This window comes from Phodopus roborovskii, unplaced genomic scaffold (assembly GCF_943737965.1).
Source record: "Phodopus roborovskii unplaced genomic scaffold, PHOROB, whole genome shotgun sequence".
Taxonomy (NCBI): Eukaryota; Metazoa; Chordata; class Mammalia; order Rodentia; family Cricetidae; genus Phodopus; species Phodopus roborovskii.
This window is the reverse complement of record NW_026126469.1, coordinates 10,286,692-10,300,337: the sequence shown is the minus strand read 5'-3', so window position 1 is coordinate 10,300,337 and position 13,646 is coordinate 10,286,692. Positions and strand designations below refer to the sequence as shown.

At 41.8% G+C, this 13,646-nt stretch overlaps 1 pseudogene; it reads left to right on the top strand.

Annotated features, from left to right (window-relative positions):
* Positions 1–2,277: 2,277 nt before the first annotated feature.
* Positions 2,278–6,003, top strand: LOC127227229 (myosin light polypeptide 6-like; annotated as a pseudogene).
* Positions 6,004–13,646: the final 7,643 nt, after the last annotated feature.

Genomic DNA, 13,646 nt, shown 5'->3' with positions numbered 1-13,646 from the left:
TCTTGCCTTCTACAATTCTAAACTGGTACTGAAGCCACGTTTTGCTTTCAGTGGGCTCTCTGATGCTCTGGTCCAAGTGTTATAGTGTCAAAGTACCGCAATTATTAATAATGCTTAGCAAGTTACCACAGAGTTCAGTCTGATTCTCTTCGTTCTTATATCTTCTACATTGTTAGGTAGTCAATTCTTTCTAGGAAGACTTAAAGCCTCTATGAATTGCTGACCTTCTCAAGTGAAGACATGTCTTATACAGACACAGCTGTCTCCAATTAATCTCCATCGTGAGGGCCAGTTTGTGACCAGGCATGACTGGGCAAGCCCAGCTTCTAAAGGAGCTCTTCCTTGTGAATAGCAATCATTAATTATGTTTTCTCATGCAGCAGTTAACAGTTTAGGAAAGCTCTACTTTCTTCAAATTGTGCATTGCCAGCTCCAATTAAATGACCAACTTTTAATATATTCAATGAGAAGTACATGAAAAATCTACTTGGTTTAAAACTATATTATCATCTGCATAGGGTACACACCATCAAACCTACCATCCCATGTAACTGTGAATGCCTAACATTCATTTACAGTGTTATAAATGATAGTTTCTATATACCTACGTGATATTCATTTTAGTGATTGTTGAGTTGGCTTGCTAATGGGCTGTAGTTGAAAAGTATCTAAGAAGGTTTGGGAGATGATGGCTCAGCAGCTAAGAGCTATAATGCTCTTTGCAGAAATCCAGAGTTGGACCCTAGAATCCATATGAGATGGTTTACAATGGCTCCAGTTCCAGGGAAATCTGATGCCCTTGGCTTCTGTTGGTACTCACACTCATGTATACATACCCCTCCCAAAACACACATAATTATGTTTTTTAATCTTTTATAAAAGGAGTGTCATTAATGCTAATAATATTCTTTATAGTCAATAATGTTGAATCTGTTAGCTAGAAATGTTGCACAGATATTATTTGGTTATTTTTTTTTAACCATAGGTGACCACTTGCATTCTCATATATTAGGTGACTAAAGAAAAAAAAAATCTTAGTTCCCTTTTTCTGTATAGCCATCTAGATTCCCACCAAACATACTCTCCCACCCCTAGCACACATGGTACTATTCTAATACTTTGCATTCTCATTTTTAAATGTTGCTACATTTACAGTTTCCTATTATGTTTTACCTGTATTCTTCTATGACCATCAGTCCTAGACAGACTGAATCAGAATCTTAGGCACAAACTGTGCAGTTGGTCCTCCTTATCCACAATCAATTTTACATGACATTTTAAAAAGCATGAGTCCTTAACATTTACAAACTTTTTCCATTGCTATTCTCTAGACAATATAGTATAATAACTATTTACATAGCATTTAAATACAAGTAAGAGATTTAAAGTATATGGGAGGATATAGGTAGCTTGTATGCAAATATCATGCCTTTGTAGGTAAGGGTCTTGAGCATTGATACTGTTTGTTATCTGTGAGAAGTTTTGGAACTAATCTCCTATGTAAACTTAGAGGGTACTAAAACTATAAAAAGCCTTGTGGATCCTGGGTGAAGCAAGGCCATCTGTTGTGGAATAACCTTTGTAAGAATATGTCACTCTGATTGGCTTGACAAAAAGCTGAACGGCCAATAAATAGCAAGGCAGGATTTCTAGGTACAGAGGACACTGGGAAGAAGAATGGGGTCACAGGAGGACACCCACCAGTTGCAGAGGAAGCATGACATGTAGATGAGGAAACAGGCCATGAGCATGTGGCAGAACACTAATGAACAGAAATGGGTTAATTTAAGTTATAAGTGCTAGTTAGAAACAAACCTAAGCCAGCAGCACAACTTTCATAATTAATAAGAAGTCTCTGTATCTTTCATTTGGGAGCTGGCTGGCAGAACAGAAAAAGGTTCACCACAACCATCTGTGCTAAAACAATACTGTGCTTGGGTCACATTTTCCCCCATGAAGCAAGGGGCAGCATGATTAAGAGCTGTGGGCTATTAAACACAAATCCCAGGCCAGGAGTGGGATATTCCCTCCTTACAAGTTGTTGGTTGGGGAGATCACAAAGGCCCTCAAAACATTGCAGGTTTTGCCGTTCCTCTTGGTTTCCCATGTGGACTAAATGCTAAGACTGGAAGACACCACACACCTAGGAGACATGATACAGAAAATCCAGGCTGGAACTAAGATGGCAGCTTCCTTCTTACCAGCTAGCTCTCATGGGTGCTGTGCAGACTTCTGGAGGAGAAGAGGAAACAGAGGTCCTGCCCAGATGTGACCCTTATGACCCATGATGTCATCCTGCCGAGTAAGTTATACTCATCTGCATAATATTGATACTAAGGTGAGTAGTGGTTTTCTAACTGGACTTCAGACCCATTCCACAGTGAGAAGAATCTATTCTTGGTATTGTAAATCTGGTCCAAAACCCATGGTGGGGGAGAAATTAGGCTTTAGAAAGGAGCAGAGTATGGTTGTTTAAATAAGTTACTGTAGTGTTGGGCCTCTTTCTGAATATTTGTACAAATATTTGTATGCTCAGCTTTAATAAAAAAAAAAAAGCCTCTACTTTCAGTGAGTGGTGGAGAATGCAGAAAGTCATTGCTGTACAGGATGCTAAGTGATAGGTAAGTGAGTATTCATCTTCTAAACAAGACTTTTATATCATTCCCTCTAAGGCTTGGGAGCATTACAGAATAGGGAGGAAGACAGAATGTAAGAGCCAGAAGAGAAGTAAATGTCATCTCCTGGGCAAGGCACAGAGATTCCCTGTGCTGAGTCTGCCCAAGAAAGAGCCTATCAACAACAAGATCTGGATGGGAAGGAGTAAGGGGGCTCCAAAGGTCACCGCTGAACTATTGGCTACAGGGAAATAGTTGGCTTACCTTTCAGACCTATCAATGACACCACCAGACCTACCAATGACACCACCAGGCTCCAACTGGACTGGACTCCTCCTTCTTCCTTCTCCTCCTCCTCCTCTTTTTTCTTTTCTTTTTTTTTTTTTCTTTTTTCTTTTTTCTTTTTTTTTTTTTTTTTTTTTTTTTTTTTTTTTTTGAGGCAGAGTTTCTCTGTGTAGCCCTGGCTGTCCTAGAACTCAGTCTATAGATCAGACTAGCCTTGAACTCAGAGATCCACCTGCCTCTGCCTCCCTAGTGCTGGGAATAAAAGTAGGTGTACCACCACTGCCTAGCTTTCCAATGGACAATTCTAATCCAATGGTCACATAGATGACCAAGGTTAAACTAAAGGGTCACAGAACAAAACTAAAAGTCATAAAAGAGACAGGGAAAAGGTACGGTGAGAGGGATAGTAGTCTATAAGAGAGGGTGTAAGGCAGAGTAATGAGAACACATTATATAATGATGCATGAAATTGCCAAATAGCAATATTACTTCATTAATACAAGTTCATTTTAAAAAATGCTCAGGTATTGTGCCACAAGCCTTTAATCCCAGCTTTCAGGAGTCAGGCACAAGTAAATCTCTGTGACTCTGAGGCCAGCTTGGTCTTCATAGTGAGTTCCATGAGTTCCAGGGCAGCCAGGACTGTATAGTGAGACCCTCACCTTAAAAAAAAAAAGGTAATAATAAAAATAAAAATTAAGTTAATACAGGAATCTAAACTTATATGTATAGTATCATATGCCTGTAATCCCAATAGTTAAGAAGCTAGAGTTGGGGAAAAAGAGTACTGGCATAAACCTGACTGTCTGCCTGTGCTAACATTATAGCCCTGCCACTTCACTTAACTTTTGGCCTTGACACCTTAAGCACTGTGAACTTGTCAAAGCAGATACAATGGTTCCTGTTTTATGGGCTCACTGTGAGCATGTGTAAGCACTACGAATGCCTAGTGTTTAGGGCTCAGTATGTATGTCAGTTAGGATTCTATTACTGTGAAGAGGCACTGTGACCATGGAAACTCCTACAAAGGAAAACATTTAAGTGAGTGTCTTAGAGTTCAGAGGTTTAGTCCATTGTCATCATGGCAGGACAAGGTAGCACACAGGCAGATATAATGCTGGAGAAGGAGTTGAGCGGTTTACATCTTGATCACCAGACACCAGAAGTGAACTGTCTTCCACACTGGGCATGGCTTGAGAACAGGAGACCCTCAAAGCCCACCCCCAAGGTGACATATTTCCTCCAACAAAGCCACACTTCCTAAAAGTGCCACTCCCTTTGGAGGCCATTTTCTTTCAAACCAATATTCTGAGCATAAGATACCATCAATGTGGATGATGCCATTCCCTGGGCTGCGATCCTGGATTGAAAAACAAATTGAACACCAGCATTCATTAATTTTTTTTCTACTCCTTGACTGCAGATGCACGGTGACTAAACATATCACATTCTTGCTGCCATGATGGACTGCATCTTCAAACTGTGAGCCCACACAAACCTTCCCTACTTTCAGTTGCTTCTCTCTGGTATTTTGTAAGAGGGGTAAGAAAAGTAACTGATACATCAAGGCAAAGTGAATGTACAGGTTAGACATAAGCAAACTTCAGCAAAGAGGAGAGGAAAATGAATTTATTTTCACTTTCTTTATGACTGCATATGTTTTGCTTCACAAACTGCTTTTCTAAAAAACATACTATACTTTGTTGAAATATCAAGGAGCTAAAAATAACAAATTTAATCTTTAAGCAAAAGTTGGCATTACTTTGGGCAATCATACATTTACATAGGTGGCAATGGTAATCTTACCTGTACCATATGTACATACCTTTACAACATGATTTTGCTATTTTTCTCATAAAGGAGTGAGGTTTACTGATCTTTTTAGAATCTGGACTGGTGTTGTTTGGATCAATAGAGGAAGATGGCAGAAGTGGCATGGTGCACTTCTGATCTTAAATAGAGAGGAATAATGTGGCCTCTGCTCCTAGCCTCACTTATGTATACATAGCTCAACCACCACATGGAAAAGCCTGAGCTAGCTTGCTAGAAGCCAGAGACATAGTATCTCACTAGCACCATCAATTGACCGTAAACCACCTACTGCCTGTAGCTGCCTGAATATACCAAGGAAATGGCTGTGCAGCTGATCCCGCCCCAAATGATTAACCAAGAATCAGTGGGGCAATAAATATGTTATGCCACTCAGCTTAACACTGGTTTGTTACACAGAAAATGCTAACTGACATACATAGTGCATGCCGTTGAAGGCCATTTATTTTGGTGAAGTTGGCTTGGCCATTAACAAGCTTCTCAGACTTTAATAGAGACCCTGGAATGAAAAGGGTCATTAAAAGACTTTGAACACAAACTCACCATAGCATAAGCATAGACTGCTGAAGTTTTCATGGAACCTGTTTTGCCCCCCCCCCCAAGGGTGATGCTACCATATGCTTTAGACTTACAAAGAACATGCTATTCACTGTGATCCATCTTATATTTTACCAAGTACTTTCAAACACAATGTCTCATTTGGTCTGGAATTAAAAATCCTTAGAATTAAAAATCATTAGAGCTGTTCATTGCCACCAGATAAAGTCCCACAGAGCTGAGCAGCCAAGATATGTGACTTCACCAAGGACCAGGCAGCAGAATTCAAGAAGGTCCACCAGCTGTTTGACAGAACAGGTGATGGCCTCTACCTGTCCTACAAATGTGGGGATGTGATGAAGGCCCTGGGCCAGAACCCTACCAACACTAAGGTGGTCAAGGCCCTGGGAGAACCCCAAGAATGATGAGATGGATGTGAAGGTGCTGAACCTGGTGACAGCTTCCTGCCCATGCTGCAGACTGCGCTGAGAACAAGGACAAGGGGACTCAGGAGGGTTGTGTTGAAGGACTTCCTGTATTTGAGAAGGAAGGGAACAGTACCATCACGGGTGCTGAGAACCATCATGTCTTTGTCACATTAGGTGAGGTGATGGCAGGGGAAGAAGTGGAGATGCTGGTGGCAGGGGATGAGGACAGCAATGATTGTGTCAGCTATGAAGAGCTTGTCTGGGTGGTGCTGAATGGCAGAGGACATTTCCATATCCTGAGCCTGTGACTTGCTCAGTGTGAGATCTCTGTCACCCCAGAGGCTTCCCAGGCTCCTTGCCCATCTAGTCTGTTTTGCATGATGTTTGCCTTCACCATATAAATTTTGCTTTCTTTGCCCTAAACATAAATAGATAGATGATAGGTAGGTAGATAGATAGATAGATGAAAATTAAAAAAATCATTAACAGCTCAGCTCTAATATCAGATGCTTTCCAAGTTGCTATCCCAGACCTTAGGGCCCTTACCCCAACCCTCTGTGTTGCCTGTTTTTAAATTGAGATTTAGTTTGAAGAATATGTGAAATGGTAACCTATTCAACTCAAACTGTCCATTCACAGAAACTACAAATGCAACATTCTGCCTTCTACACACATATAAAAGCATGTTTTGTACCTCACTGCTTGCTCTAAAACCCCACTGGTTCCTATTTCCTTCTGGTTTGGTATCACTCAGCCTGCCAATGCTTTCATGCCAGCCTATGAAGTCTAACCCAGGTCTTCAACCTTGACAATGGTATTTGAGAACTTATAACTTTGTTAAAGCTGAAGCCACAGGTAGATTATACACACACACACACACACACACACACACACACACACACACACACATCTCACACACACACACACACAGCTGCCCACTTGTTGCCATGGTCACCATAAACAGATTCCTAGTTAATTTTAGAGAGTGAAATGGTCTATGTTTTGATATTCTTATATACATCTTTATGCACTAGTATTAAAAAAGCATTGGCTTTCTTCCATCAGTAACTCACAGAAGAGAGACAAGTTTGTCCTTGTAACTCAGAGGGTTAGAAATAAACTCAAAAGCTAGAGGCAGCTGAAGGCAGAGTAGAGCTTAAGTGAAATAATAATATCAGTAGTCTAATTATTATATAACTGGTGGCTACATTGGGGGTTAGAGCACTTGCTGCTTTGGCAGAGGATCTAGGTTTTGTGCCTAGCACCTACAGTGGGTGGCTCACAGCTGCCTGTGACTCTAACTCCTGGAGATCTGACATCCACTTCTAGACTCTGAGAGGATGCATACTAGTGCATTAAATAGATCTTTTAAAAATGGTAGAGACTGAATTCTGGACTAAGACCTTAGATAATATAACACCTGAGACTTATGTAAAGAAGTTTTCCAAGATCATGTTTGAATTCAGATTATCACTTTTAATGACTAAAAAAAAAAAAAAAAAAAAAAAAAAGCCTCTATCCCCAACACTGAATTCCTCATTCAGGGTTCTAGAGCACAAAGCAATTTGTCCTGTTAGCCTGGCACCCATAACTCTTCAGTCCATCATCTCTGACAGCACGTTACCAGAAATAATAGTCCAGCCTGCAAAGGTCTTGGGTATTTTTATTTTTTGTGAGAATACTGTCCATAGTGAGGGAACAAATTCCAATCCAGCAAGGAATAAACAAACCCCATCGGTTTGCCTGATTCCGTTCACACAGAAGAAAGAAGATGCAATGGGTGGAGCAGAAAACGCAGTAACACATGGCATTTCATTCATCCTTGAGTTTCTGTCTGGCGTGGTGCTTAGAGTTTTACCAAAATTATTTCTTTCCTCCTCAAGACAAGGTCCACTCTCCTTATTTCACACACAGGTTAAGTTTGTATGTCACCAGCATCCCACTCCCCATTTCTAAAGGGGTGACCTGGCTCCAAACATACGCTGGTACTCTAGAACTCACAGAGAAGGGTTTGGGCAGTAGGATGTATTTCTAGACTTAAATTTAAAAGAATACTGATTTAATGTATTTCAGCTACTTACTTTGTACATTCTGGGCATTCACCTCCCCCTCAGGGAGTCCTGGAGGAAAAGAGCCCTATTCTGGTTCCCAAAGTTCACCATGCCTGGCCAGAAGCAGGCCTCTGCTCAGCACCTTGCTTGCTTGTGATATAGGAATTTAGTCTATGCAATTTCTTAGGCCCAGTTTCTAGCTCTAAAAATTTGCATGGGCTCCATCAAAGGAAGCACTTATTACCTGAGAGATGCGTGTCAAGGAATTTCTTTCAATAGCAGAGAATCCCTATCTCCTTGAGTTTTATTTTTAAGCCCTTTCTCTGTGCTCATGCATTTTGGTATGATTAGAAGGTGTTAGAATTGGGGGCCTTTATTTATTCCCAGGGTGTTTTTGGCATAAGCAAGAACTGCTGTGAGAGCTTCCCCCACACATGAGCGTCACAGACACCTCTCAGAGGGTGTGAGCAGAGCCCTCCTCAGGCTTTGCTGAGAAGGTAGCAGCCTGCCATGTGGGGCTGGAGGTGATAGGAAGGGTGATGGGAGCCAGCTGGAAAGAGCAGTGTTAGCCATCATGAGATTCCATTCTAGAGCAGACCTGAAGTCATGGTGTGGGGTATGGTCCTCTTGGCCGGCTCTGAAACAGGCAGTTGGGTTGACAGCAGATGGCTAATGACCATTTAGCATTATTCATTGGTTGGGAGTCTTCAGTCCTTTGGAGCTAGATGTGAAGCAATCTCTTTTGCATTACTTTGTTCTTCATCCATCCTCTTTGACTATGTCTATGGGTTAACTTCCTGGTAGACTCTCTGACTCAAGATTCCAAGCCTGGGACTAGAATCAATTTTTCTGTTTATGTAAAAAGACATTTCTTGAGAATGAATAGTCACCTGGTAAGCATGCAGAATTCATACAAAATGACTGTGGGGAGATAATGTGTTCACCCTTGAGTACAGGTCTCACTGTCCCTCACAAACAAGCCAACAATGGATCTAGACTCCAGAATTTAGTCTCAAGTAGTCTGGGGGGGGGGGGAGGCTCAACTCAGTCTTTTCCATTGGTTTCAACCCAAGGCTTCAGACTGAAAACCTTTGGATTTAGTTCAGTTGGTAGAGAGTGCTCATCTAGCATGCATTTAGCCCTGGGTTCAGTCCCCAATATAGTCATAAACTGGGCACAGTAGCTAATAGGTGTAATCTCACCAATTGGGAGGCAGAAGTAGGTAAATGAGAGGTTTAAGGTTGTTTTAATTTCCTGGGCTATATAGAAAGTTTGAGGACAGCCTGGGCTAGTGGCCCTGTCTCAAAAATATATCTTGAGTGGTGGTGGCATGCCTTTAATCTCAGCACTCGGGAGGTAGAGGCAGGCAGATCTCTGTGAGTTCAAAGCCAGCCTGGTCTACAGAGCAAATTCTGGGATAGCAAGGGCTATACAGAGAAACCCTGTCTTGATAAACTGTATATAAAGCCAATTTGTTTAGAACATTCTAAAGGATAAATCATCTCCTTTCAGAACCATTGGCTGCAAGATTGTTTATCTCATCCAAAAGGCTATATTAGAGTTCATTTATAAGTCCTAGAGAATGAACTTGAACAAGAGACAGATATCTGCATTCAAGGTCATATGTCAGCAGCAATCTGGTTCACTGTAGTAGCTTTGAACTTCAACTGTCTTACTATTGGATCCCTAGCCTTCGCTTACTAAAGAGCCAACATCCTGGAATGTAATTGGTCAAGATCAAGCTGTGAGGTTCAAGCCTGGCTTCTTCTAAAGACATAATCACTGACTTTTATCAGGGAACATCTAGCACATTTATGTAGCTTCCTGCTTTACACCTCAATGGTACCTTCTAGCGACCCACCCCTGTCCTGTCGAGGAGAACATAATTATTCTCTGAAAGATTACTTTGTGAAAATGAACAAATTCTACCATCTTATCCAGTTGCAACTCCCAGCTGGTTAATTTTGTGTGTAGCTGTGCACTTCCAAAATCTTCACTAAAGCCTTCCAGTATCGTTTAATGAACTTTTTAATTGGCTTTTTAAAATAGTAGTGCAATCAGCCTCCTCATTTGATTCATGAACAAAAATCTCCAGGAAGGCTGAAAGGGAAAGTATGAATCATAGTTTAAAGAGATGCTTTTTAACTGTGCCATGAGACAAACAGGCACATTAATCAGTACCTACTCCAGGGCATGCTACATACCTATACGGTGGAAAGTGAGCAGAATCCTATCTCACCAGAGACAACATTTCCAGCCTCACCTACAAGATGACATTTTGTTTCTAGAAATGCCTGCTCCTGAGAGCAATGAGTCTGAGGCTTTTTACAGGTCTTCAAGGGCCTGGATGTGCACAAAATGACCTCTAGCTCTATGTAATGTATGTTACAGAAAGATGAGATGGCAGCCTCAGGATTGTGGGAAAGTCTTTCAGCAGACACCTGTGTGAAGAATCTCCATCATTGTAGAGTTAAGACTTTGGGGGGCTGGAGCAGTTAAGAGCACTGTCTGCTCTTACAGAGGTCCCAAGTTCAATTCTGAGCATCCACATGGTGGCTCACGACCATCTATAGTGAGATCTGGTGTTGTCTTCTGGAATACAGGCATACATGCAGACAGAACACTGTATAAATAAATACATAAATAAATCTTTTTTAAAAAGTCTTGTGAAGATGTCTTTAGAAATAGCACAATTGTGCCCTTACACGTCCAGAACTTAAGAGGAAGAAATTTAAAGTGGCAGGGAAGGTGAATATCCTGGTGTGTGTGGTATTATGCCGAGTGTTACAGATGGAGGACAGGTTCCTCCCCCCAATGAGATTTAAAGGGGTCACATGGATGTAGACGTGGATTTAACGAGTCACGTGTTCTCTCTATTTTGCTATTGTAGGAAACTAATGTTATTATGTGAAAGATGAGTGTTTTCTTCAGAATGAAGACCATGTGATTCATTATTGGACCTTTGCTATTGATCCCCACCCACTTTGGGTGGTTATTTGCACAGGGGTATAGGTCTGAGTTTACTAGGGCTCAGGCAGTAGACAAAGGATTATGTTTCCTCCTCCTCCAGTAATGTCATCCTAACATATACATTATTCTTCATATGTACTTGCTAAGTGAATGAGTTGTGAGACAGAACAAGGGAGACACGGGGATCCTTCTGATCTAGGAAGAATTAACCTTACTCACTTTAGCTTCACTGTGAAATTAAGAGGCCAGATATAAGCTACATAGTGGAAGTAAACAGGTTTCAACTTATATCCATTATGTACTTAGTCTCCTTTGGGGGGGGGCTCTATATTCATATACTGTCTTTGGCCAGATTGTATACTACTGGCATGAGTAAGCAAGATCCTGCCTCATAGAAATGAGATTGGAAATTTTGAAATTTCTGTACATTCCCAGCTCACCTTTAGGTTGCTATATTTATAATTTTTCACAGAACGAGGAGGAAATAACTTGTGAAAGAAAATCTTAATAGCATGCAAAAGATGTGAGTCACTACCAGCCCTTTTATCTAGGTAGAGTCTTACCCCCCCTCAGGTCATTCCCTAGAAAAATCATAATTATCAAGTGTGCCGGTGTAATCGAGACAAAAAGGCAGTGGTGTACTTGGCATGCCAGATGCAGACAGGAGGAGCCCACTTCTCTGACTGAAAAAGAAGTATGCTTGTTAGGGGTGTGGGCTCTGAGCCCCACCCTAGAATAAATGACTCAAAACCTCAAGACTGAGACTTGGAAGAAACATTTATACAAAAGAAAAATTTTCCAAGATGCTTCTGACATGAAGCCAAGAATAGCAAGCACTGTTTTTAGTGGCTGAATCATAGCCCCCAGAGCATCCCAACAGGGTGAAGAAGTGGAAGAAATATGATACCAGGAACAAATAAATGCAAATGCCTCAACTGAACAACAGCAGGAATTGGGGAAACAGGGCAGGGTGGGGTGGGGGATTGACAGCTTTTTATACTGAGGTTGCAGTGTAGCAGTCTCTCAGCATGAACCAGGTCTGAGCTGCATCCCACCAAAACAGCTGTGGTCGTGATGGTTTTCAGAGCAAGAGAGATCTGCCTCCCCTAGTCTGCCTTCTCAGAAGACAACTAGGGTGTTCTCATTTAATATATCAGTATTTGTAGTAGCAGTATCAAGCCATCAGTGGTAGTTCCAATAATTTTTGTAGAGTCTACCATTTGCAGTTGTTCTCTGTACAACATTTTATTAACTCCAAAGAAGAATTTTTTTGTCTACATATTAGCTTGTTGGTGATTATTTTACCACCTTAGTCTCACATACTCCTTAGAAAACTTATGGTAAAATAGTTGAAAGCCATGTCATCAGAAGTGCTAGGTTCTTTATCCTGAAGCAGACTAAACAGCTATGTCTCTTATTGCCAAAGGCCTGGCATTTCTTGGACAGAAGGGCAAGCATTGTTGAGTGAGTCCTCAGAGGCCAGAATTTGACTAGTGCTAAGGGTTACAGGGAGACAGACCCTTTGGGTCACACCAACCCAAGATATTTCTTCAAAGCCAACATGCTATAAAGGGAGTCTGGGAACCTGTTGACTAGGAATGCCTTCAGAGGTCCTGAAAGCAACTGGGTTGTTACAAAGCTTGGCCCTTATAGTGTTGTGCTGAGTATGGTGCCTGGGACAGGCTGGTGTGTGGATAAGGATGGCTGTCTTAGGCTTGGGAAACTCCCTCTCTATACCCAGAGGGCCAACAGATTCATTCTTGTCCTTTGACTTTTACTGGAAGAGCTCATATCTTACCTTGAGTTAGGCCATTGGGAGCAATTTGATATCCTTTCTGCTTTTAAGAATCAGACTCACCTTTGACACTGGCACTATGAGCCTGGGCTTAGTCATATAACTGCAGATACCCAGTGTCTACTTAGGGCACTCAGCCCACCTGGTAGTCATACAGATAGCAAAAGAAACAATTACCTCTGTGATGTTAATCTCAAACAGGAAGTACTGGAGTTGGACCAGACTCTCGGGCCAAATTCTATCTCTCATGCTCTTTCATTTTCCTGCAGCATGATTGCTTAAGATCATGGTGAGGGATGCCATGATAGAGCATGCTTCTCTCAGTGTGATGTCCCTTGGGTTAGAAGTTTCACCTCCTGTTTCTCACCAACCTCCTGTTCTTTCAATCTATTCCTCAAGGGAATGAATGTATCGACTGTCTCGGGAGTCAGAAGGGCCAGAGCAGAGCTCACAGTCACTCCTGCCCCTTCACAGAGCTACCTTCTCTGAGAGCCTGCCCTTAGCACTGCAGAAATTCTGTTGAAGAAGGCTGTAAACCCATCATACAGCTGAAGATCTTGATCAGCTGTGACTGAGGTTTATAAATGAACACTCTAAACACATCTTGGGTAATTCTACCTAATAATGCCCCTGTGTGTTATTTTCATGTGTGCATTGTGTGCTCAAAACCAGAGTTAGTCTCATGGTTGGAAAATAGAATTTAGAGTACAATAGAATTTATGCCACCCCCTTTCCCGTGTGTGTGTGTGTGTGTGTGTGTGTGTGTGTGTGTATGTGTGTGTGTATGTGTGTGTGTGTGTGCAGGGACGCATGAGTATGCAGAGGCCACAGGAGGACATCAGGTGTCCTGTTCCGTCTTGTCGCTTTCTTCTTTATTCCCTTAAGAAAGGGTCTCTCCCTGAACCTGGAGCTAGACTGAAAGCCAGAAACCCCCAGACATGCTCCTGCATCCACCCCCACAGAGTGCTTGTGTCACAGAATGCAGTAGGGCTGCTGGCAATTCAAAGTCAATTACTCCATGTTTATGCAGCAGTTCTTATCTGCCCAGCCATCTCCCCAGTGGAAGTTTGTCCTTTCAGATGACATGAAACAATAAGCAGGAATTGGTAGTTTTCCCTCACCTCCCACCCTCTCC